The sequence below is a fragment of the Balaenoptera musculus genome, chromosome 3, assembly GCF_009873245.2.
Source record: "Balaenoptera musculus isolate JJ_BM4_2016_0621 chromosome 3, mBalMus1.pri.v3, whole genome shotgun sequence".
In the NCBI taxonomy this organism is placed as follows: domain Eukaryota; kingdom Metazoa; phylum Chordata; class Mammalia; order Artiodactyla; family Balaenopteridae; genus Balaenoptera; species Balaenoptera musculus.
In genome coordinates this window covers 164,459,971-164,468,320 of record NC_045787.1, presented here as the reverse complement: position 1 = coordinate 164,468,320, position 8,350 = coordinate 164,459,971, and the positions used below count along the sequence as shown (strand labels likewise).

The 8,350-nt window shown below is 43.5% G+C and overlaps 1 non-coding gene across 1 annotated transcript; it reads left to right on the top strand.

The window, feature by feature from the left end:
* Window positions 1-3,406: 3,406 nt before the first annotated feature.
* LOC118893744 lies at window positions 3,407-3,617 on the top strand. Its single transcript, XR_005019588.1, has one exon. It is a non-coding gene; the product is annotated as a small nucleolar RNA U3 (small nucleolar RNA).
* Window positions 3,618-8,350: the final 4,733 nt, after the last annotated feature.

Sequence of the window (8,350 nt, the reverse complement as noted above, 5' to 3'; positions counted from 1 at the left end):
ACAACATTTAAAAATTTTTAGTTTCTTTCACTTACTGTGAGATTCGTACATATTATTGTGTATACTTGAGTTCATTCTTGATAATTAATGTATGGTATTCCGTTGTATTGAATACACCACAATTTATTGACCCATATCAGTGATGATGGACCTTAAATTGTTTCTAGTGTGGGGCTATTTCAAATACTGCATATATGAATATTTTTGTGCATAGCTCTTGGTGGTCATGTGCAAGCATGCCTGTTATATACATTCCAAAGAGTGGAATTACAGGGTCCTTGGGCATGCATATCTTCTACCATAATAGGTCTGTTTTCCAAATGGATTGTATTAATTTTCTATGCTGTGTAACAAATTACCATAAGCTTATTGGCTTACACAACACATATTATCTCAGGTTCTGTAGGTTAGCTGGGTTCTCTGTTTTAGGGTTTCACAAGGCTGTAATTCAGATGTCACCCAGGGGTGGATCTTGACCAGAGACTCATCTGCAAAAGAATCTGTTCCTAAGCTCCATCAGGTCATTGGCAGAATTATCCTTTTGGCTGTATGATTCATGAGAGCTTGCTTCTTCAATGCCAGCAACAGAGGAAGATTAGGAAAAGTCTGCTACCAAGTTTTATACAATACAATGCATTGTATAAAACAGGAGCGGCATCCCATCACCTCTGCCATATTGTATCACATATTGCATATAACCAAATTCTGTTGGTTAGAAGGAATATGATTGTAAAAATTTACACTCCCACATAGTCTATGAGCATTCCTGGTGCTCCACATCCCTACTGATACTTGATATTGTCAGCCTTTAAATTTCGACACTGTGTTGGGTGTATACTAGCATCTCAGCATGATTTTATTTCCATTTCACTGATCACTGAAACTGACCATCTTTTCATTTGTTTGTTTTTTGGTTTGGGTTTTGGTTTTGTTTTGTTTTGTTTTTTGCCACACCACACAGCATGAGGGACCTTAGTTCCCTAACCAGGGATCAAACCTGTGCCCCCTTCAGCAGAAGCGTGGAGTCTTAACCACTGGGCTGCCACGGAAGTCCTTTCATGTGTTTATTGATTGTTCGGAAATCTTTCATGAACTGCCTACTCAAGGCTCTTGCCCATTTTTCTTCAGACCTTTGTCTTTTTCTTATGATTTGCAAACTTTATTCACTTATTCTGTTACTTTTCAGATATATATGTTGCAAATATCCTATCCCTCATTATAGCTTACTTTTCCCTTTCTGAATGATGTCTTTTTAATAAGGAGAGTTCTTTAGTGTCGTCTGTGAAAAGAAATAAACCTCATTTTATTTATTTATTTTAAAAAATTTTATTTTATTTATTTATTTTTGGCTGCATTGGGTCTTCGTTGCTGCAAGTGGGCTTTCTCTAGTTGCAGCGAGCAGGGGCTACTCTTCGTTGCAGTGCACAGGCTTCTCATTGCAATGGCTTCTCTTATTGCAGAGCACGGGCTCTAGGCGCGTGGGCTTCAGTAGTTGTAGCAATGTGGGCTCAGTTGTTGTGGCTCGCGGGCTTTAGAGCGCAGGCTCAGCAGTTGTGGCACACGGGCTTAGCTGCTCCGCGGCATGTGGGATCTTCCCCGACCAGGGCTCGAACCCATGTGCCCTGCATTGGCAGGCAGATTCTTAACCACTGCGCCACCAGGGAAGCCCTAAACCTCATTTTAAACGGAGTCCATTTTAAGTGAGGTTTTATTTATTAATTTTCACAGCTTCTTTCACAAAGCATATTTTTTGCCATCATCCATGCCCATGTCGTTTTGAAAGTTCTCATTTAAAGAAGCATTTTCGCATCCCACCATACCTTTGGGTTATAACATCTGCCTTGTGCTTGTGGGCGGGAGGGTGGACAATAGTTTGAAAGATGAGAAAACTGAGGCCCAGCGTCACCTGAACGTAATTCCACTTCAGCTCTTCCCCGACCCCAGTGGGTCAGGAAAAAAGCACTACTGGGGTGGGACTGAACCTACCCAGTGACCCTGATCCACCCCGCAACCCGGCAGTCCGTACCTCTGCTGAGTGACCTTCACGCCCGCTGCGGCTGCAGGCCCGCTGATCCCCACTTCCGCTTCCAGTTTTGTGAGCCGGAAAGGGGCGGGGCCGTAAGGAGGAGCCTAAAGAAGCCAGAGGGGCGGGCACGTTCCTGAAATCGCTGCAGCCTGGCGCCACTTACCAGGGTAAGTGGACGGAGCTAGAGGGGAGAAAGATTCTTGGAGGGCGTGGCCTGGGCGGAGATAAGGCCTGGGGGCGTGACCAGGGCTGAAGACCAATCCTAGAAGGCGAGGCTGGGCGTAGGTACAGGATCTGGTGGGCGGGGCTAAGCCGGGCTCCAGGCTCGGGGTCCGACCTGGGGGAGGGGTTCAGGTGTGAGGGCGGGGCTTGGGCGGGGCCTCGCTTCTAGTTGGCCAGTCCTCAGGATATCCAATACAGGCTTTTCTTGCTCCTTTTCTCTACCATTCGGAGACCCTTATACAACAGAACACCAGGTTTAGGAAGGTATCTGTCCACAAAGGGATCATCCTGTTTACCCTGTTCCTTCTTTAGGGTGTTAAAGTTTAAATTTTTCTTCTTCAGTGGGTTGTATCTTTCTATTAGGTTAGCTCCTAGACACTGTACATACATACATCTAAATTTTCGTTTCATTTCCCATTTGATTATTTTTGGGGAGTTCTGAGAGATGAGGGATGTGCTCTGATTTAAATCATAGGTGTAAATCAGAGGATCCTGCTGATAAAGTGGATATTCAACAAATACGAATTCCTTTCATTTTTCCCCTTATGAAGGGTGAAGAGGAATACAAATGTTAGCAGCTTCTCTTAATTCCTGTGTTATGAAGTTATAATATTTTTCAAATAAGTTTATTTGTTTTTGGCTGCGTTGGGTATTCGTTGCTGCTCACAGGCTTTCTCTAGTTGCGGAGAGCAGGGGCTACTCTTCTTTGCAGTGTGCAGGCTTCTCATTGCGGTGGCTTCTCTTGTTGCGGAGTATGGGCTCTAGGCTCATGGGCTTCAATAGTTGTGGGCTTCAATAGTTGTGGCATGGGCTTCGATAGTTGTGGCATGAAGGCTCAGTAGTTGTGGCTCACAGGCTCTAGAGCGCAGGCTCAGCAGTTGTGGTGCACGGGCTTAGTTGCTCCGCAGCATGTGGGATCTTTCCGGACCAGGACTGGAACCCGTGTCCCCTGCACTGGCAGGCGGATTCTTAACCAGTGCGCCACCAGCGAAGTCCCATGAAGTTATAGTGAATAATTTACATGGCAAATCTGGTGATGTGCTGCCATCTGCTGGGAATCAAGGGTGTTAGATTCTATCTCAACTGGCTACTTTTGAAATCAACCATAAAACTTTCCTTTCCGTATTGGAAAGTTCTCATTTTAAGAAAGCATTTTTCAAGACTATACTTTCAGGGATCATTTCTATAGGTCGTTTCTAGAGAAGTTTCTCTGAATGTGTAGAGCACCTGAAACCACGAGGAGGAGGTGTAGTGTTCTGTCCTGAGCATGAAGCTCGTTCTTGGTGTTGCTTCTGCAGCTGCCATTAGCCATTGATGATCGTTCTTCTCTTCCTTTGCGAGAGTGAGAGGGAGAGAATGCCATCTGAGTAAAAAAAAATAATAAAAATAATAAAAAATTTTTAACTGAAAAAAGAAAAAAGAAAAGAATAAACAAAAAGAGAAAAAAACAAAACAAAAAAAAAGAGAAAAACGATTAAAAAAAAAAAGCATTTTTCCTTACCACTATACCTTTGGGTTCTAGCAGTGCTTAGTGCTTGGGCTTGCGGCGGGGAAGAGCGACGGCTTGGCAAATGGGAAAACTAAGGCCCAGAGTTATCTAGACACAGTATTTCCACATTACCCCCAGCAATCAGGCTGAAAGAATTTGGGGACTGTGAGAATTTCTGGAGGAAGCATGAACAGCAAGTGCAAAGGTCCTGAGGCAGGAAACGTTTGGCCTCTTTGACCAACAGCAGAAGCTCAATACCTAAAATGGTTGAAGTGAATTGTGAAGGTTGGAGACCAGCAGGAGATAAAATCAGAGAAGTAACAGAGTCAGATCATATGGGGCCATCTGGGGAACTGTAAGAATTTTGGGTTTTACTCTGAGTGCGGTGGGGAACCCCTGAAGGGTTTTGAGCTACATTAGCTGATGTATATATTTTTTTGATGTATATTTTTAAAAGATCTCTGTCTTGTGTGTGACTTCATGGAAGCAAATATAGAATTGGGAAGGACAATTAGAAAGTTAAGGCAATAATCCTGATGACAGATGGAGATGTCTGGACAAAGGTGGCAGGGGAGGATGGAACGAGTGGGACAGTGCTCTGATGCTAGAAATAAGGCAGAGCCGATGACTGTCTGCTGATGGATTTGATGTGTAGTTTGGGGGCAAGGAGTCAAGAATGACTCTGAGGGACTTCCCTGGTGGTGCAGTGGTTAAGACTCCGCGATCCCAATGCAGGGGGCCCAGGTTCAATCCCTGGTCAGGGAATTAGGTCCCACATGCATGCTGCAACTAAGAGTTCACATGCCACAACTAAGGAGCCCGCCTGCCACAACTAAGACCTGGAGCAACCAAATAAATAAATAATAAAATAAATATATAGATATTTTTTAAAATGAGGATTTTTGTTTGTTTGTTCTGCATTGTCAAATAAAAATAATTCTGGACATTGGTAAAGAGAGACTTCATTCAAAATGATTATTGCAAGAGGGAGAACACTCCAACGAGATCTGCAAGCATCTTAACGAGTTAGGCAGAAAAAGGCTCTTCTTTTGTTGGGGGAGTTTCTCCCCGAGAAGCTCAGGGAATATCTTTGCATTTAAGAAGGTGCAGTGTACATGGCTGACATTAGCTTTTGAGTGCTGAGGCATCTACTTCAAAGACATCCATTTCAGATAAATCTATTACCAGTTGCATAACACAGTTACTAGCTACACAACCAGATAGAAACAAGGCTGCCCCATCCATGAAGGTCCTCTTTTAGCGATCCCTGGGCAACCTAGATAACTGATTGTTTAAGTGATCCCATTTTTCTCTTCCTGCCCCCTAGTTCCTGCTCTTATGTTTTAAGTTCACCAATACAGAGTGAAACCTTAAAATACTTGTCACCCCACCCTCGACCCCAAGAAAGACAGAACCCAGGTCTGTGCTTCCTATCTCCTTCTATCTGAGACCTTAGGCATGTCCTCGTACCTTTTAGGACCTGTGACTAATAAACCTTGTTTTTTCAAGTTCCCTGTTGATTGTTGCTGAGGTGCTTCTTGGAATTGTCAGTGAAAAAAAAAAACTAGTAGTCAATCTAATAAAGAAATAGAGAATTTTATTCTAGCCAACCTGAGGATTATAACCTGGGAGACAGTCTTTCAGAAAGCTCTGAGGACTTTTCCACCAGTTACAGGTCAAAGCAGAGTTATATACATTTTTTTGAGAAAAAGGTTATACGTCAAAGTGACATGCTGAGAGTTCACAAAGTACAGATCTGCACGTACAAGGCAAAGAGTCAGTCATTGTGACCTTTTACAAGATTAAGAAAGGAATGTTATCTCCCAAGGAGTTACCTTGCTGGTGCCAGGAGAAAATTGCTCTTTACAGTTAGGCAGGTATTCTTGTGTCTTCTAAGGAGGTCTGGTTAATGTATAATGCAGATGCACATTGTACAAAAGGGAGAGGAGGTAGTGGCCCAAATGGGCAGAGAGAGAATCTTATGTTTAAATTTTTTCTTGTCCAGCCTTAAAATAAATTGATTTCATCACAATCATAATAAGAAACCATAAGGGCCAGTCCAGCCACACAGCAGTGGCTCAGGTTGGGGAAATATCTGTGGAGGCTCGCTGCGTTAAGTCTGGGCCCAGGTGAGTGCTCCAGGCATCCCTAGCTGATAGCATCCTTGTCGATAGGCTGAGATAGACACAAAACAGGTATGGGGACTTCCCTGGTGGCGCAGTGGTTAAGAATCCGCCTGCCAATGCAGGGGACACGTGTTCGAGCCCTGGTCCGGGAAGATCCCCCATGATGCGGAGCACCTAAGCCCTTGAGCCACAACTACTGAGCCCACGTGCCACAACTACTGAAGCCCACGCGCCTAGAGCCCGTGCTCCGCAACAAGAGAAGCCACCGCAGTGAGAAGCCCGTGCACCACAACAAAGAGTAGCCCCTGCTCGCCGCAACTAGAGAAAGCCCGCGTGCAGCAACGAAGACCCAACACAGCCAAAAATACGTAAGTAAATAAATTTATTTTTTAAAAAATCAAAAAAAAATTTTTTTTAAACAGGTATGCATCTACTTTAGTCTGAGTTAGGGCAGAAACTCCATTCCTCTGGCTCCCTGGGTCCGAGTAGGGGGAATTTCAGCTGAAGCGACTGTCCTGATCCCTCTCTGCACATACACATGCACACACTTTATCTGAATAGTGGGTTTGGAAGAAGGAGCTGAGTTCGAACGGTTCACACCCTTTCTGTCTGCCTTTTGGAGTCTTCTGGGCCCCAGACAGAGGGTATTTTGATCAGGCTGGGGTCATGCAGTAAGCATCTAGAGGAGCCTTGTGGTTGACCAGCTCTGCCATGCCCGAGTAGGTTTGGCAAATTTAGGGGTGAAATATCAGAAAACCCACCAGGCTGCATAGTGGAGCCACGTGTTTCAGTCCTGCTTTTATGGGCCATGCAGCTGATGTTTTCATTGCTGAGTCCTGTGACTGGTCTCAAACTCAGGAGGGAAATGAAGAGATGCCCGTGATTGTTTTTTGTCCAAAGTCACAATAATAGACGGCCAACTAAAAATTGTCACTTGCCTTCTGGTTCTGCAAGAATGAAGTCACTAGCCACTGCAGTGGCTGACCTTCAACGCACCCTGAAAGGAGTTCAGGGTGGAGATCAGGAATGAGGCACTCTGTGCTCTGGGAAAAACTGGCAGAACAGGTCTTCCGATAGTTAGATTTTTCGGAAGATTTTATCAGTCTAGTTTCTTCCATCTTCTCATATTTAGAAAAGCACTAAAATTATTAACGGAGACATCTGCTCCTTGCGACTAGCAGCAACCTTCTACCAAATGTGTGCTTGATTGCACGTATCCCCCTTCGTTAAAGTCATATGTATACTGACGTCCTCCCCTACCTCTTGGGAGCAGTTCCTCAGAGCTATCTGAGAGGCTGTCTCCTGGGCTATAGTCCTCATTTTGTCCCTAATAAAACTTAACTCACAACTCTCACATTGTGCGGTTTTTTTTTCAGTCAACAAGACAAAGAAAGTTTTAGAAGACGATAAGCCGAACTTTTTACAATGATTCCCTGTGGGACCAGGGATTAGAAATAGATTCAATTTCTGTAATGTTAAAATTATTTACAAGCAGGTATTATTTTCAACATCAGGAAAATTTCTTGTTATCCAGAAATTATATGTTTTTTAAGGCTCTTTTAAAAAAATATTTACATATTTATTTATTTGGCTGCACCGGGTCTTAGTTGCAGCATGTGGGATCTTTAGTTGTAGCATGTGAGATCTTTAGTCCCCTGACCAGGGATCAAACACGGGCCCCCTGCATTGGGACTGAGGAGTCTTAACCACTGGACCACCAGGGAAGTCCCAAGGCTTATTTTATACTTTACTTTTTTAATTGAAGTATAGTTGATTTACAATGTTGTGTTAATTTCTGCTCAAGAATTATATGTTTAAACGCAAATAACCATCCACAGGTGAATGGATAACAAATTGTCTCTAGCCGTATGATGGAATACTACTCAGGAACAAATTTTTTTCTTAAGTTTTTTGTTTTTTATTTTTTTGGCCACGCTGCAGGGCATGCGGGATCTTAGTTTCCCCGACCACCAGGGATCAAACCGGGGCCCCCTACAGTGGAAGCACGGAGTCCTAACCACTGGACTGCCAGGGAATTCCTGGGAACAAATTTTTGATCCCTGCAACAGTCTGGATAAATCTCAAAATTAGTATGCTGGGTGAAAGAAACAAGACCCCTCCCACACACACACAGAAAATAACACACTATATGATTCCATTTATATAATATCCTAGGAAAAGCAAAATAATCTATAGCAACAGAAAGATCAGTGGTTGCCTGGGGACAGGAACGGAGGGAGGGTTATGAGGGGCCGCAAGGAAACTTTTGGGGGTGATGGAAATGTTTGTTATTTTGATTGTAGTGATGGTTTTACGAGTGTACACATGTCAAAAGTCATCAAATTACTTAAACATGTGGTTTGTTATACATTAATTATGCCTCAATAAACTAAAAAAATTTTTTTGTCTAACGGAGCACAGTTACTGGGCCATCCTTTCACATAATGTTCCATGTCAACAAAGCAAATTCACATAATGGTTGAGATC